The following is a 15,293-nucleotide window of genomic DNA, read 5'->3' as shown; positions in this document are numbered from 1 at the left end:
CTCCGCCTAGGATTGGTTCTTTAGTGTTTGTGTTGTTTGTATCCCGGTGATGGTGTCGCTGATTTGGAGTGTGCTCTCGGGGTTCAATGTGTTGGCTCTTGTAGTTGATTGCGTCTGCGGCGTCTACAGGTGAACGTATATCATGCGGATTTAATGTGAGAATTTACTTTATGTCCTTTTTGGTGCTGGTTTTTTGTAGGTGGGCTTGTATTTGTTGACGATGGTTTTAGCTGTCATTTAGTATGGATTTGATTTTGTATGGACCTTGTTTGTTGGCTCTGGTGTGGGACTTTGCGGGGTGACCTGGCAAAAATGTAGGTTGCGGTTGCTTGTGGGTCAGGGGATGATGTAGGAGTGTTTTGCTCTGTCTGGTTTACTAGAGTTTTCAATGAATTTCTCTGGCGATGCCGTTTAGTAGATGTTTGTGGGTTGGTTGGTGCAGGTGGGTTTTGTGGGTCTTTGTGTCAATCGTGGGAATTTTAACTTCTACAACTTGCGTTATATTCTGGCTGCTCATGAATTAGCTATAGGTTTGTGTTTGGGTGGAGGGATAGACGCTCGGACAGGTGTTACTAGCGAAGTGGTTCTATGGTGGATATCGATAAGTACTGGTTGTGAGTATCTTGATTGAATGTTCTGGGGCCCTCCTAGTGATTGTGGTTAGGTGACCGGGCACTTTAACCACTCGGTCGGGTCGAGCGTTTTGACTTATAGTTTTACAGGGATGTGTGTGTGGCTTACTTCGCTGGGCTTTTTCTCATTCTTTAGGATTTATACTCATTTTCAGATATCTTGGGCCTCGTAGCTATTTATGTGGGTTATAAAATTTTTCTCGATTTAGTGATAGGCTTCGGGTGAAATATGTATTAGGTCCTTACATTGGTGGTGGTCGGCAGTAATTTATAGGATAGCTGTAGGCGCTCAGGCATAGATGTCGTATGAGTGGCGAAGTGACGGTTTTTATCTGCGATGGTATCTACTCCGGCGTCTTGGATTAATGCCTAGGGGGTGTTGGTCGGTTGCGTGCAGTATTACCTTCGGAGGCCTTGAATCATATTTGAAATTGTGGATTTTGTGTTATTAATTATTTATCGTTTTGAATTCCTGGCTATAGTGCATGTCGATGATTAACCTGTGTGTGTGATTAAAATATTGTGTTCCATGGTATTTATTGTTTTAGGTTTCTCAAATAAGTTTCGGATAGATTTTCGCATTTAGAGAACTCTTTGTAAAAGTTAGTTAGGTCGTATGGTCTGTGAGCATCATTTAGGTCTCTAGTTCGAGAGAATTTTGTTAGGTGCTGGTCTATGCTTAGTCGGTAACATAGCTTTTGGCACAGTGTTGGTCCGGCGGAATGATCCTTTGATAATTAGAGGGCTGCCTAGCTGCAGCAGTTGAGTGTGGGGTTTAGTTATCTCGCGATGTCAATTTTGTACTGGTGTCTGTATTAGGTTCGACAACGGTATGTGTTGTTGTTTTTTGTGCACTAAGTGGTGGTAAAAAAAAAGAAAAATGAGAAATTAAAGGTGAGATATAATTCATGGCATCTACGTGCAACTTCATCTATGTGATTTTCGAGTAACTTCTTAACCTAAGTCTAGTTGGTTCATTTTAGTGTATTCACTCGGTATTTCTATGTTCTTCATATTCCATAGGAGGTGATGTGGCCTAAGGTGGTTGAGTCCGAACGCAGCGACGAGTCTAGTATGTGTTGGTCCGGCGGAGGTGGGAGGCCATAAGTTGTGGGTCGGCGGAGCTTAAGAGTTGAACTCAGGCGGTGGTTCGAGGATGAGCTTCTTACCTTTCTCGTTCTTTGCTTCCGGGTCCCGCAAATGCATAGACTTTCATTTTTGCTTTTTATTTGTGTTCCTATTTTGATTTTAATTAATTTTTAACAGCTGCGCTTGGTAATTCAATGCTTCGGATTGTTTTCAATAATGCCTCCCAGTCATATAATTGAAGTTCTGCTTGGCTTGTGGCGTGATTGTTATTTGCGATATTGACTTGGGCTCATTGTGACGCATGAATTTCTCACTTTTGCTAAGAGAAATGAGGGGGATTTTGTATTTATATTTTTTAGGATGAGAGATATATTGGTGATGATGACATGGCCGTAGTTAATTTGAGGTTAATTGGGTTTGGGTTGGTGCTCGGCAGAGTCAATTGGTAACTAAACTATGGTGTGGATCGTATTGTTCTGGTTTAGATTGAGTGGCTTTTCAGTACGATTGAGGTTTCTGATTTTCCTTTAATACATAACTTGAAGTTTGGTTTGAATTATTAGGGATGGAGTTTGGGATTTTTGTATGGTGATCATTTTTGTAGATGTCCTTTGTTTCTGTCTAATTAATTTTCTTTTTGGGTGATACTTTTGGAGGTATTCTTGATGGAGGTTTCGCATGGTAGAAAGTATTTTTGTCGACCGATCCTGTCGTGAGTCTTCGCTACAGGAGTTGTCGTGTATAAGGTCAGCGTTAGTAGGTTTTGGGTAAACCCGTTTTTGTGGTTATGGGTGTCCAGAATTATGTGTGTTTCGATTACGCTTCTCCAGCTAGTGCTGTTCTATTTCTTATCGTTCCATCTTGAATTTGGACGGGTTAGTTGGGCTTTTCGTTTGCGAACTGTTTGGTTTGGTGTGTGTGGTGTGTTATATCCATTGGCGTATTCGTTGTTGTTTTTGTGGTACTTTCATGCTCGGAGAACGCTCAGTTCGACTATAAGTTTTGCTGAAATTGGGAGTATTTGGTCATTGGATTGTTGTCCATTTATTATTATTTGGTATTTAGTGTTCAGCTTATCTTCTGGAGGTGTGGTCTTTTGTTGTTCAGTTGGATTTCATTGCAATTTCAGTATAATTTTTGATTGTATAGTTATTACTCTAAATTTGTGACATATTAGGTTTATTTTATTATACAACAGTAGCTAAATATGTCATGACTTCGTCTTTGGTGTAATTGTTGATCATTAATTATTTTACGTCTTTAGTTTTGTATAGTTTTATGTTTTCACTCGGTCCTCTTTTGTTTATTCATGGTTCTTTGGTTTGGTTTGCGGTTTTGTTGCTATATATTGTTATCATTATAGTTTCCTCTGATATTCTCTTACCTGTTTTGTACTTTACTCTTTGGCTTTTCCTCATTTATATTAGTTTTGTTCCTTGCTTGCTTGTGTGGGTTGAGCGGTGTTGCATCGGTAATATTCAAAAATTGTCCATATCTTCAGCGTGATTTGTTAATCTTTAGTATTGAACGTATGCGGAATATGTTTGTAATACATATTTGTGTGGGTGTAGTTGTTAAATGTAGTTTCTATTTCCTTTTTTTTTCTTATACTTATTGTACTTACACTTTGTCCTTTGGGATTTTGACGACAGTTGTGTGAAGTTCTCCTTCAGCTATTTTTTTTATCTCCTTACCGTTATGCATCGTTTGCTTCTTCTTCCTTTCAAATCTCTATAAGCTTTGTTGGTTTACTTAGATGAAATATTAAGATAAGAATGGCCGTCTAAAATTTTATACAGGAGACCCATCTAGGTCAGAACATCGCCTGATTCTCGCGCTCTATTTGTACCTACCTATAATCTCATTTTGTTTAAGTCCTTAAGGGCAATAATACGTACTATTCCGCATTAGAGTAGGATGACTGTGATGTCTAATTTGATTGTTCAAATTTCGGTTGTTGTGAAGTTTTCTCTAATTTCAATTGATTTTCGTAGTAGGACTTTGTGGTTTGGGTAAAAAATTTGGCGAAACTACTTTGCTAAAACAAGTGAGCATGCTACTAAGGTCTTCTAGATCACACTTCCTCTCTCCGGCACACACATAGATGATGCTTATTGCATAACGCTGCTAATCTAGATCACATATATGGTAAACAGTATATAGATGATTCTGGCGGTGTTCGTTGATCTTGAATGGATTCTATTATATAGCTTGAACAATTCTGAGCAATGATCCTTACAGAGAAAGCTGCATTAAGTAGGAAATTCTCGTACTAATCATCATATTTTTTGGCTAAGGTAAAGGAGATGTATTCTTTATATTGGTGAACTTTTTGGTGATTCATTGCGAGAAGTGTTGGCATTAGGTAGACATCTTGAACGAGGTATTGTTGAATATTTTGCAAGTTATTTTTTTACTTTTCACAATCTACTTTTGGAGGGGTCTTTAGATTTTTGGACGCAGATATGAGGATGGGAGATGCAAGTTCTATGTGTTAATCTGTATTTTGTTAATTTCGTGTTTTTTCTTTAATAATTTTTTTCTTGCTTATGATTATTTTCTTTGCTTCTTAAATATTACTTTGTCGATATATTCATTAATGACATAGATACTTGGAAATTGATTTACAGCATCATATTGGTAAATTTCTTGACGATCTTTTGGATAATTTTTTATCTTGTCGATATACTAACATGTTTTTCGTTTTGGCTTCGGCAATTTTTTTGTTTTTCTATATGTGGCATAGCGTAGTATTTTCTTGTCATAAATGAAAAGATTAGATTTTTTTAGTATATATAGTCTTTTATGACTGATGGGATACAACATTAAAACTACGTACATTTTTAGGCTTCGTGGAATTTTGGTGCACGAGCAAGAATGATGGTTTCATGATGCAAGCATCTTATTTACGATTTTAAGTCAATTTAATTCTTGAAACTAATATATTTGGAAGCTATTAAAGTCGCTAATTGTTTTAGTGGTGTGATTTTTATCAACCAATGATATTGTACGTCTCTGTTTCAATAGCGTTTTATTATAGGTTATGATTGTTTGGCTACAGTGGAATGGTGGTATTATATGTGATTCGATTACATACTTCTGCTACAAGCCTGTATATTAAAGGGTCAGATTCACTATGGGCTGCTCTATTGTCCAGTATAACTGAACATCGGTTCATTGGTTGGGTGCCGAATATATTGGTGAAGTCTATAGCAACGCCATCTCAAGAGTTTTTTTGTTTGTGACTACTATTGGTTTTTATTTTATTATGTATAGAATCGTTATAGTGGAAATTCATTCTTCATCTAATTTTTTGGAGTTTCAACTTCAAAGCAACGATTAAAAAGGCGGAAGAGGCGTACTGCACTGAGACGCGACTCAAGGCGAGCGCGAAGCATTTTAGCGCGTTGAGGCTTACGCCTCTGTTGGATTTCGGCGGCAGGAGCGTGCGCTTATATTTTCGTCCAAGGGCGTAGGCTTCGGTTCGTAACGCCTCGAAGCGAAACGAGGCGCGTCGATTTGTAAGTATATAGACGAGCGGTGAGAGTCGTATAAGAGTCGAGTATTAGGGTAACATACTTGCTTCTGCTTCGGGGGGTTGGGGGTGTGAACGTGCAGGTGTTTCAGTTTCTGGAATGCAACTGAAGGAAATCGCACTTTCTTTCTTCAGGTCAGAACTTGGAATGAATCGAACATATCAGTCTACAGAGAGTTTGAGTGTGGGAATAATTTGATAAATTTTTCAATTGAAGATCTGGGTGAAGGCGATTCGAAAGATGTAATAGTTATTAGTTTGTCTTCTTTTCTCGTTTCTCATTCTCGGTTAAGATCTTTCTCAGTTATTTGCTTCGGTGTCGTACTCGCGTTAACTCTGGTTGTGGTTTTCTCACAGGCTTGCCTGGGTGTGAAAAATCTCGGGTTTTTGTTTGGCTTTCGGTATCTTTTCACGGGCTGTAGGAATAACAGCTATGCGATTGATCTTGGGTTTATGGTCTTTCTACATTGCGTGTTTTATTGTCTAATTATGTTGCAAGTTAGATGCCAGTGAGTGGTAGTCATCGAGGCTCATGCATTGTATTTGTAACTATTGTCTGCTGGTGACGTTGTGCTCGTTGTGGATTATGAGGTTTAGTTTGTGTTTTTTAAATGGGGAAGCGAGTTGGGCATCAGGTTGCGGCGTGATATATGTTTTGATCATATCTATGGATATGCCCACCTGCCGGTACCGGGTGGATGAGGTAGGTGCAGATGCTCGCGAATTACACATCTGCTCATTTCGAGAGGGTTTGATGTACGTTTAGAAATAAGGGGTTTTGTTTTATTGGTTGAGTATGTTTAAAGGAAGTAATGGAGGATCGTTAGAGAAGGAGGTTCTCCTCTTACTCCGTCTCTTATTAAAGATTGTATGGCGCCGCTCCCTGCGTCGGGCTCCCCGCTCGAGGGTTTATTGTGTTTTCACTCTGAAAAGGTGGATTGAGAGTGCTGTATTTCCCTTCTTACGTTTGTTGGGTTATCCCGCTCGGGTATATCAAGGTATTAAGTATTTTGCTTTATTTGATGTTTAACTAGGCGATTGCAGAGGCTGCTGTCCCTGTTTGGCGGGTTTTACAGCTTTTTGTGATTGTTCGGGATTCCTTTATTTTGTTGGGATGCGCGGAGTCCCAGATAGAGGAGGTGCGCCCCGTGCTCGAGCGGGCAATTGAGTCCCTAGGTTTTGCTTGAGTGATTAAACGGATATTGGGTGTTTTTTGTAGTATCGATATGAAGGGTTGTTGATTTGGGGAGATCAAGTATTATACAGTTAAGTTATTAGATCGTTTGGATCACCTGTTCCATTTGCGGCATACGTGCTATTTGCGTTCGCATTTCTGCCGACGATTGCTTCTGGGTCCCCATCTCTCGTGCTGCCAGAATTCAGGTTGGCCTGGCTTTTTGGGGTCTTGTGATCCTGCATGGATGGTGTTTTGTTCTTGTTTGTATCAGCTGTGCGTTTTTCTCTCTTTCTTTTTTCTATGGTATATCTGTCTATACTTTCCTCTTCCCCCCCGTCTTTCCCTGGCTTCCTCGTCAGTTGCCCTCTCTCCTTGTTCGGTTGCTCTTTTGTGCTTTTTTTCTACCCTTTGTCGCCTGCTCTTTCTTGTGTGTATCGTTTTTTGCGTCGTCGCTCTAGTGCCTCGCTCCTACCCGCCAAGCCATACCCTCTACAGTCTAGCTTGTGGGAGAGATCGCACGCGAATGCCTAGCGTGCGGCTGAGTCGCGTTTCCCCCCCCCTCCTCCCCCCACCCGAGATGGTGCACCTCCGTGAAAGGTTGGTAGTCATAGAAGATCATTAGATGCGGTGTTGATGGTTTGGTATAAAGACCGGCCTTTCGCAGAACCCGGTTAGGAGAGTGAAGGTTTATGTTTGACTTATTGTTTTAAGAGGTGCGCGCGTAGCTAAGGATTGGTTGAATATTGATGCCTTCTTATTGGTTAGAATGCGATTTGACTTTTATCGCTCTGCGAGGCTTCCGCCTCGACTCGTTTAGCACCCCGCTCGCTTAAAAAACGCCTCGATTCCCGATTTCGCCTTTTAAAACCTTGCTTCAAAGTATTAGTTTCTCATTGCTCAATATTTTCTCCTATATTATATTATGTATAAATGATCCTATTATGCATGCTTGCTGCTCAGTTTTAAAAAATATTATATATTTTTTAATATTATTAATCTCATATTTTATATCATTAATTATAATCAGTACATCTTTCTAAGATGCATCTCTGAACTTCTAACATACTACAAGCCCCAATTTTTTTACTATTTTTTATCATCAAACACAATGTCTAAATATTTTCATTTTATAACATCATCTGAAACTTGGTAAAAAATATTTAGTGACTTTTCTATATAACTATTGGTTAATGCATTTAAACTATTTATTTCAAAAATTACTTTATAAAAACTTCCGTTTGAACAATTTTTATAACAACGTTCTACAACAACATCAAAGCATTCTCCGACTATGTGGGGTCAGATACATGAATCATTTTTCTCTATTGTGTCCTATTAAGAGTCAAAGTCTCATTTAAATCTAATAAACAAATGTCATTTCTAATACTTTTTAACCAAGTCTTTTTAGGTTTACCTCTACCTTTCTTAACATAAGCTAACTCTAATACATCTACTCTCCTTACTGGGTCATTGGAAGGCTGACGCTTAATAACAAGTTAACAACCTTCTACATTGAAATAAAATAGTTTAGCAGGTGAAGTTATACAAACTACTTCATTTAGTTCCTCAAAACTTTCATAGATGATAATTCTAAATTGAACATAATTTTCATAAGATTTCTCTTTTAAATCTACGTTCTTTAATAGCCCATTAGCTTCTTTTAGCATATATTTGGCTAGTGAGTGGCCCAATCTATTGCATTTGATTTCAAATATTTTTGTGGACCTTTTATTAGACACCTTTCTATTTGCTTTTAATCATTTTTCTTTTTCAAAATTTACTTTTCATATGAGAATGGAAGTTGCCTATTTATTTTTCTTGTAAATTTCAGTTAAAAAATTAATGAGTTTAATTGGCAAGTTGTTCACAAAATTCTCCCAATTTTGTTCTATTTTATGATTCTTTCTTTTTTTCCAAGTTGATATTTTAGCTTCAAGTGATTGCATAAAGCTAAGCCTTCTTGAACACAGATATTGGTTAATTTAATGTGCTCGTGAATATGTGTGTGTGTGTTTAATGAATTATACCCTATGTTGCACCGATACACCTATTTATGAAAGTGTGCTGCATCTGATACACCGATACACGGATACACCTCCAAGACGTGTCGGATACGTCTTTGTCGTATCCAATTAAAATACTATTTAATTTTAAAAGGACACACGTATCCGATACGCTTATCCGTTGAAAAACAAAAAAAATCCAAAAAAAGACCCGTCGTATTTACTTTCGTGGCTGCGAGCGAGATTCTCTCATTTTCGAGATGGATTTGAGTCTCTTGATGATATGGGAATATTAGAAATTGCTAATCTTTCACCTGATGAGCTTGAATTAAAAGCTATGATATTTATTAAAGATGATATAGAAGTTCAAAGACAAACCACTGAAGAAGCTAATCATATCATTCCTTCTATTGAATAGTTGAAACTTCATGTGCTAGAAAATTTATGTTTATGCTTTTGTTGTTGTACTAGATATTTAATGCTTACTTTTATTTTGATATGCTACAAATGATGTAACTTTCTTCTTCTTTTTTTGTAATTTAAAATATTATGCTTTGATTGTTTTCTTATTTTTTATATATGATTTATAAATTATAAAGTTGTGTTCGCGTCGTACCCGTATCCTGTATTTTCAAGAATTGACATGTCTCGTATCAGTATCGTGTCGCCGTATCCGTATCGATGCAACATAGGTTATACCTTAATGAGATTCCCTTGGGCTCGTTTTATCCTCAAACTCATAACCGTATTAGGTGCGATATAAAAGAATGTTAAATTGGTTCCAAAAAGAGTTGCCCTATCTCTCTGATTATTTATCCTCTTAACATTAGAAAAAACAACATTCATTACTTGAAAATTGAAATGAATTCAATAAAGCATTGCATAATATCAAATCTTGGTTAAAAATTAAGCCCATGTAATTTAAGTGAGAAGAATAATCTTAAAGGTAAACTATATCCATGTCACTAAAATCAAATGGGTTACACCCTATTGGTTCATGGTTTCAAAAACCCTATAATTATCCCTTGGCCTAATTTTGTGCTTCAAATTGGTCCTTTCTTAACGGGTCTACTAAAAATCCTCCAAATTTTGGAAATTCCCTTCCCTTACAAGATAAGGTAGTGGACATAATTGTGAAAAACTGCCAACTATTTTGAGTTTGCTCCACATATCAACTTTTATCATTCTTCATGTATGTAGAGCTTTAATTTTAAATTCTAGATTATTTAAATCCTATTGGATAACTTTTTATGATTTTAGCCAACATATGTTAACTCTTTCTCCTAGGTTTTTCACATAGCTGTTAGCTTCCTGCATTACTCATGCTTTCATGCTCCCAATTATAAATGAATACACCATCTAAATCTATTTCTCTAGTATATCCTTAATATATGTTTCCTACAAATTTTCTAATGAAGTCATTTAATACTCCAGACTTCTTAGCTTTATCACACATGTACCTTACCTTGAATATGCATGCTTGAGTCTTCTCTTCCTCTATACTTGAATATAAACAGCTTAGAACGTGCTATGCTTTCTTATTAAAGTTTAACTTCTATTGTTCACTCTCCATTCCAATCATCAACATATAAACTTCATATTTTTAGGTCATGATCACCTTCATATTAATGCACTCAACTGTCTCACGTTTGTTCTAATTTTGATTATTTTAAGAACCTCTCTTACATGTATTCTAAAACTAATTTTACATATTCCACACTATATCTAGCAACAAAATTAAAAAGGGCACCACATAGCTCTACATCATCACAAGTAGAAATACATGCTTCTACAAAGTTTTTAGTTGTATGCACTCCAAACTAACCTGTAACTACAGCAGCAACAACAACAGAAAAGCCATAATACCTATGTGCTTCAACAACTGAGATGATAACTTGAGTTCTCAAATATTAAGTGTAATGGGTTTCTGCACTATTCATCTTATGCTAAGAAATAGTAAAGTATCAAAGTTCTCATCATCAATGCTATCTATTGATCTACAAATTTAACATATTCACAAGCACAAGATGATAGCTCCAAAAGTACTATTTATCTAGTTTAATTGCAAATGGAAGTCCAAATTTGAGAAAGGAAAACAAGGAACCAAATGTTTATACATTAGTACGTTACAAGAACTAACAAAAGTTCCCGTGTATCAGTAATGGCATTCTCAAGGCTACTTATAATGAAATAAAAATTGCAGGCTTTGCCTTCAAAATAGATTCAGAATATTTACAGTATAGGATACGAGCTGCTGCCTCCAAAGAACCTTTCACAAAATGTATGCAAAAATACCACACATATGGGTTCTAGTGCTCAAAGCGAAGCTGAAATATACCCTAGCTTCACAGAAGTCTGAATAACTCTGACTTTAGTATCACCTATCAACTCCCATATGATTTATTGTGTAATCTTCATTACATCTTAACAAGGAAACCGCTTCCCTAAATTCTAAACAAGAACAAAAAATCTTGCAAACAAAATTTTCAGACAATCAAACTTATTCATTTAAACTCTCCTTATCGTAGATAATAAATCGATCGGGCAAGAAATTACAACTCGACAAAGCAAAAGAGAGATGTATCATACAAAACTATTCTGCTAATTACCCAACAAGATAGGCATGGCCACTGAATTCTACAAGGCTTATTAGCTTTAAAAAAAAAACAAATTTCTCCAAGAACGTTACGAAAGAAAAAAAATCCTCAAAAAAGGCCTTTACTAACCTTATCCTACATGAGAAAAAGTTCTAATGCCTTGTGAAAACATCAATAAAATATTAAAAAAGAAAAAAAAAGAAGAGAAGACTTTATATCAGCTCCCCACATGATTGATTTTCTAAAACACTTTTGAGACAAAAATATCATCATACAAAAAAATAATTTAAAAAAAAACAACAACAGATAGAACAGGATAACTGATGACCTAACCAGCTTAAAGAGAAAAAATACAAAGAATAATCAGAAAAAATCAACTTTAAACTAGACCTCACCAGATTCAATACTCACAAGTTTCAAATCCGCCAGAAAAGGGGACGATTTGAGACGATCGCACAAATCAAACAAAATAATCTGCCGAAGATCCGAAAATCAGTTAGATCTAAACCTCGGCGTCTTAAAACAGAAAGATAAGATTTCCTCTCACCTCTTCCTCCTCGGCCTCGCGTGGCGAAGGGGAAACGACTAGAACGAAGAGCTCTGAAGCCCACAAGGAAAGATAGAAGAAAGAATAAGAAGAAAGAAAACAAAGAGAATGTGACTAAGAGCAAATTATTCCAATTTTAGTGCATCAACATTATTTTTATATATTTTTTTGGTATTTATGAATCTATATCTAAATTTAAATATCTATTTATATAATATTCTAATCTATTAATATAATTTATTTAGAGTGAAATATCTCTTTACATGTATATATATTTTTTATATGATTTTAGACAATAATTTGTTAAATAATTATAAAAATTTAGGTATTAGATATTTAAATATAAAAAAAGTTGATATGTAGAAAAGTTCAATTTTTTTTTTCAAGTATTGTTTAGATGCTATCAATAAACAAAAAAACCTAAATAAAATCACATAATCCCTTTAGCTAAAAATATAAATCTAAGATTAAATTGAACAAAATTAATCAAAAATTTTCAACTTGATTTAATTTTTAGGATTGGCTAAATTTTTAGTCTAACTTCTATTGGTCGTGCATGATATTTCTATAGTGATCAAAATGCTCCTAGTTTACACATAAGCTCTCATATGGACTAACATTTGTTGTGATCTTGAACCATATTAATATGGGACATCCAAGGATGACATTGCTGAGTGGTGAAGAATTTGAGTAGTCATAATGAGAAATAGGTTTAAGCTTGCCTCTCAAGGGTAATTCTTCATGGAAGCATTAGAGCTTGTTTGGAAGAACATTTTAAGGGATGTTATCAATATGCAATAAAGATAGATTTGTTATGATCATTAAAGGGTTGCAGACTAAAATGTACAAACAAATTATGTGAGTTTAGATAGCCTTATTGAGGAGGCTTTTGCATCAATTAATAGTAAGAGGTGTATAAATATCCATTAGTTGATGATTCTTAATATGTGGTAATCTAAGTGGGAGATATAATCCATTATAATTCTAGTGTGAAGGTCTTAATTAGCATGACTCTTATGGAAGATGTAGTATAATATCACGTTCTTCATGTATGTGTCAAATGCAATCTTTCAATGATATATTAGAAGAACCTTTGTTGGTAGGGTTCCCTTTTTTGGGAAGGGGAAACTAAGGTATCTCTAATTGAAGGATTATTTCTTGAATTATGATAGTCCAATAAAAAAAAGGGAAGAAAAAAAAATTTTTATCAACATAATATTATAATGATTATTTTTTATTAATTATTGTTAGAGGGTTGTCGATATTCAACCAATCAATAATAAATGAGATGTATATTTCACATAAGGTACCAAACTATTATGCATTGGGATTGTGGTGAATAATATATTTTTATCTTGACTTTGAACCATGAGTCTTTGCATAATTAGAAAAGAAAAAAAGAAAACACATAGGATATATTTTTTATAAGAAAACTAAAATAAAGCATGTAGCCTATTTGTTTTCACCACTTATAGTTCTAGATTACAAAAAGTTATTCCCTAAAATTTAGAAGCCATTAGTATGGATTGGGTTAATGGACATAACTATAGTCCCTTCAATTTAGAAAAGGAAGGATACCAAATGATCTAATTTGTAGATAGCTAAAGGTTGTTGAGACGGTTTCTATCTTGGAAAGAAGGGGATTGGGGCTACCTTGAGTTGATGGGCAATTAGAGTCCTAAAAGGAGGGGAACTGGGTGGTTCACATGCAATGAAATATGATAGATTTGAGAGCATTATGAATGTTTGGTTGACACTCCAAGATGGTGATTAGAGTTTTGAAACTATCTGCATCCAATAACTTTTGTTTTTAAATGCTCAAAATGTATAGAATCAAGGGTTATTTATATATTTTAGAGGGGCTTTTTAGCATTTTGACCATAATATTCCATATAATTTCACCCCCTAAATAGTCCAAATTAGGCTCTCTTAAGCATAGGGTTGGCCCTATTAGCTAGCCAAGGGTCGACAACATTGACTTAGCAGTGGTTCGATAATGCTTTCCACCAACCTTATCTTTAGTTGATAAACAAAATACTTTGTTATGAAGTTCCCAATACCATGATTCTAATAAATCGAATGAATCAAAGTTCTGACATTAAAAATAGCCATCACAATTCTGTGAAAATTTCATGGATAACATTAAGTGGCCATTAGAAAATAGTGACAATAACATCTCATTCTTGTGTCAAAATGTTTATCTCCTCAACATAAATTTAATATCATAAATAGTTCATGAATAGGGATCAGAAGAATTTTATATGTTCCTAATCTATATGGATAAAACATATAAAATCTTGATAAACACATTAGATGCCATGGATATCATGCTCATGGTAAGAAGGGGTTGGGGGCTGTTCAACCATGTCATGCCCCAACCATTTGATCACCCTCAACCTAATGTGACCCCCTAATCTTGGAATAGGTCTCGATCAAGTTGGGGTATAACATAATGAGAAAAAGTCAAATTATTTTACATAGCAGTAATTGCAAATTTTATTTGAATATTCATATAAATTTTCAAAATTTAAATATCTATTAGAGCATGAACCAACACATATGATTAGTATTACCACAATTCGATACATAAAAGCCTGATTGCATTGCTCACAACACAAAAGAATTTAAGAACATAATTAGATCATATAATAATTGTCAAAGCTAAATACATTCTATTTTCATTATATCTAAAAGAGAAAATTAACATATCATTTCCACCCCAAAATAAAGTATATAAAAAACCACATTCTATAAGTCACCTATAATAGAAGTATAAAATCATATTATATAGTGTGATACTACAATCTCCATAATTACCATAAAACTTTATCGTCATTCATATATATATATATTGAAATCAACATGGTGATCATATAGCTTTATAAATCACATGAAATCAATCAAATATCTCAATACAAGGGAAAGAAAATAATATATAGGTAAGTCTTATCAAGCATTACGTTATATAGAATTATGTCCATTGAATATTTCATATGAGCATACACTTGATCTTGTAATATATTATGAATATACTTGTGAAGATTTAATCAAATGGATAATCGATCTAACAAAGTAATTATTATAGATTCAAGTCAAATATAGAAATTATTATTAAGGATATGTGACCTAACCAAACTTAGAGATTGAGTAATGATATCAAAGTCAAACTTATACATAAAATTGCTAGAATGAATCAAGTTGAATGATAGAACAAATGTTCTTGCTAATCATTATAGAAATCAAATATCATATGATAAATAATGAATAAAGTTACCTAAGAGTATAATATGCAAAGCACCAAACACATCCAAATTGATGATTATGCAATTAAAGGCATATTAAGATAATTATATAACATATATATTTTTTGTAAATGCTTGCATATTAATATAATTATATTCATAAATAGCTTATGCATGTAGAATATGAATTAAATACAGTAATGCAAATGCAACTTGTGATAAGTCTAAAAATAACCAGATATTAAAATTGTAAGAGGTCAGTGGATATCCTTTTCATCCCTACAAGCTCGATAAGGATCTTGGAATGCATATGCTATGATCCGTATCTAAAATTAAGAGTATCATTAGAAAAAATGTGATATTTACATGCATCAATTCAAAATATTTTAAATTATATCAACTATTTTACTTATTTTTATTCAGTGGTAGGAACTCAAAAACATCATTTTTATTTTGATAGGATAACTTATA

General features: G+C 34.6%; 1 protein-coding gene across 5 annotated transcripts in view; it reads right to left on the bottom strand.

The window, feature by feature from the left end:
• LOC110092136 (probable E3 ubiquitin-protein ligase HIP1) overlaps positions 1-11,713 on the bottom strand; it is a 29,977-nt gene extending 18,264 nt beyond the window's left edge. For 3 of the 5 annotated variants that reach the window (XM_020816534.2, XM_020816538.2, XM_020816537.2), the window contains exons 1-2: positions 11,581-11,713; positions 11,445-11,507 (exon numbers count right to left, since the gene is read on the bottom strand). The gene's annotated coding sequence lies outside the window, so the exon portion shown is untranslated. Of the gene's footprint in view, positions 1-11,428; positions 11,508-11,580 lie in introns of all 5 variants that reach the window. The other 2 variants (XM_020816535.2, XM_020816536.2) reach the window with 1 other exon arrangement.
• Between the last annotated feature and the right edge of the window lie 3,580 nt (positions 11,714-15,293).

This window comes from Dendrobium catenatum, unplaced genomic scaffold (genome assembly GCF_001605985.2).
Source record: "Dendrobium catenatum unplaced genomic scaffold, ASM160598v2 fragScaff_scaffold_665, whole genome shotgun sequence".
In the NCBI taxonomy this organism is placed as follows: Eukaryota; Viridiplantae; Streptophyta; class Magnoliopsida; order Asparagales; family Orchidaceae; genus Dendrobium; species Dendrobium catenatum.
The sequence above is the reverse complement of the archived record's forward strand: the minus strand, read 5'-3'. Positions and strand labels throughout refer to the sequence as shown.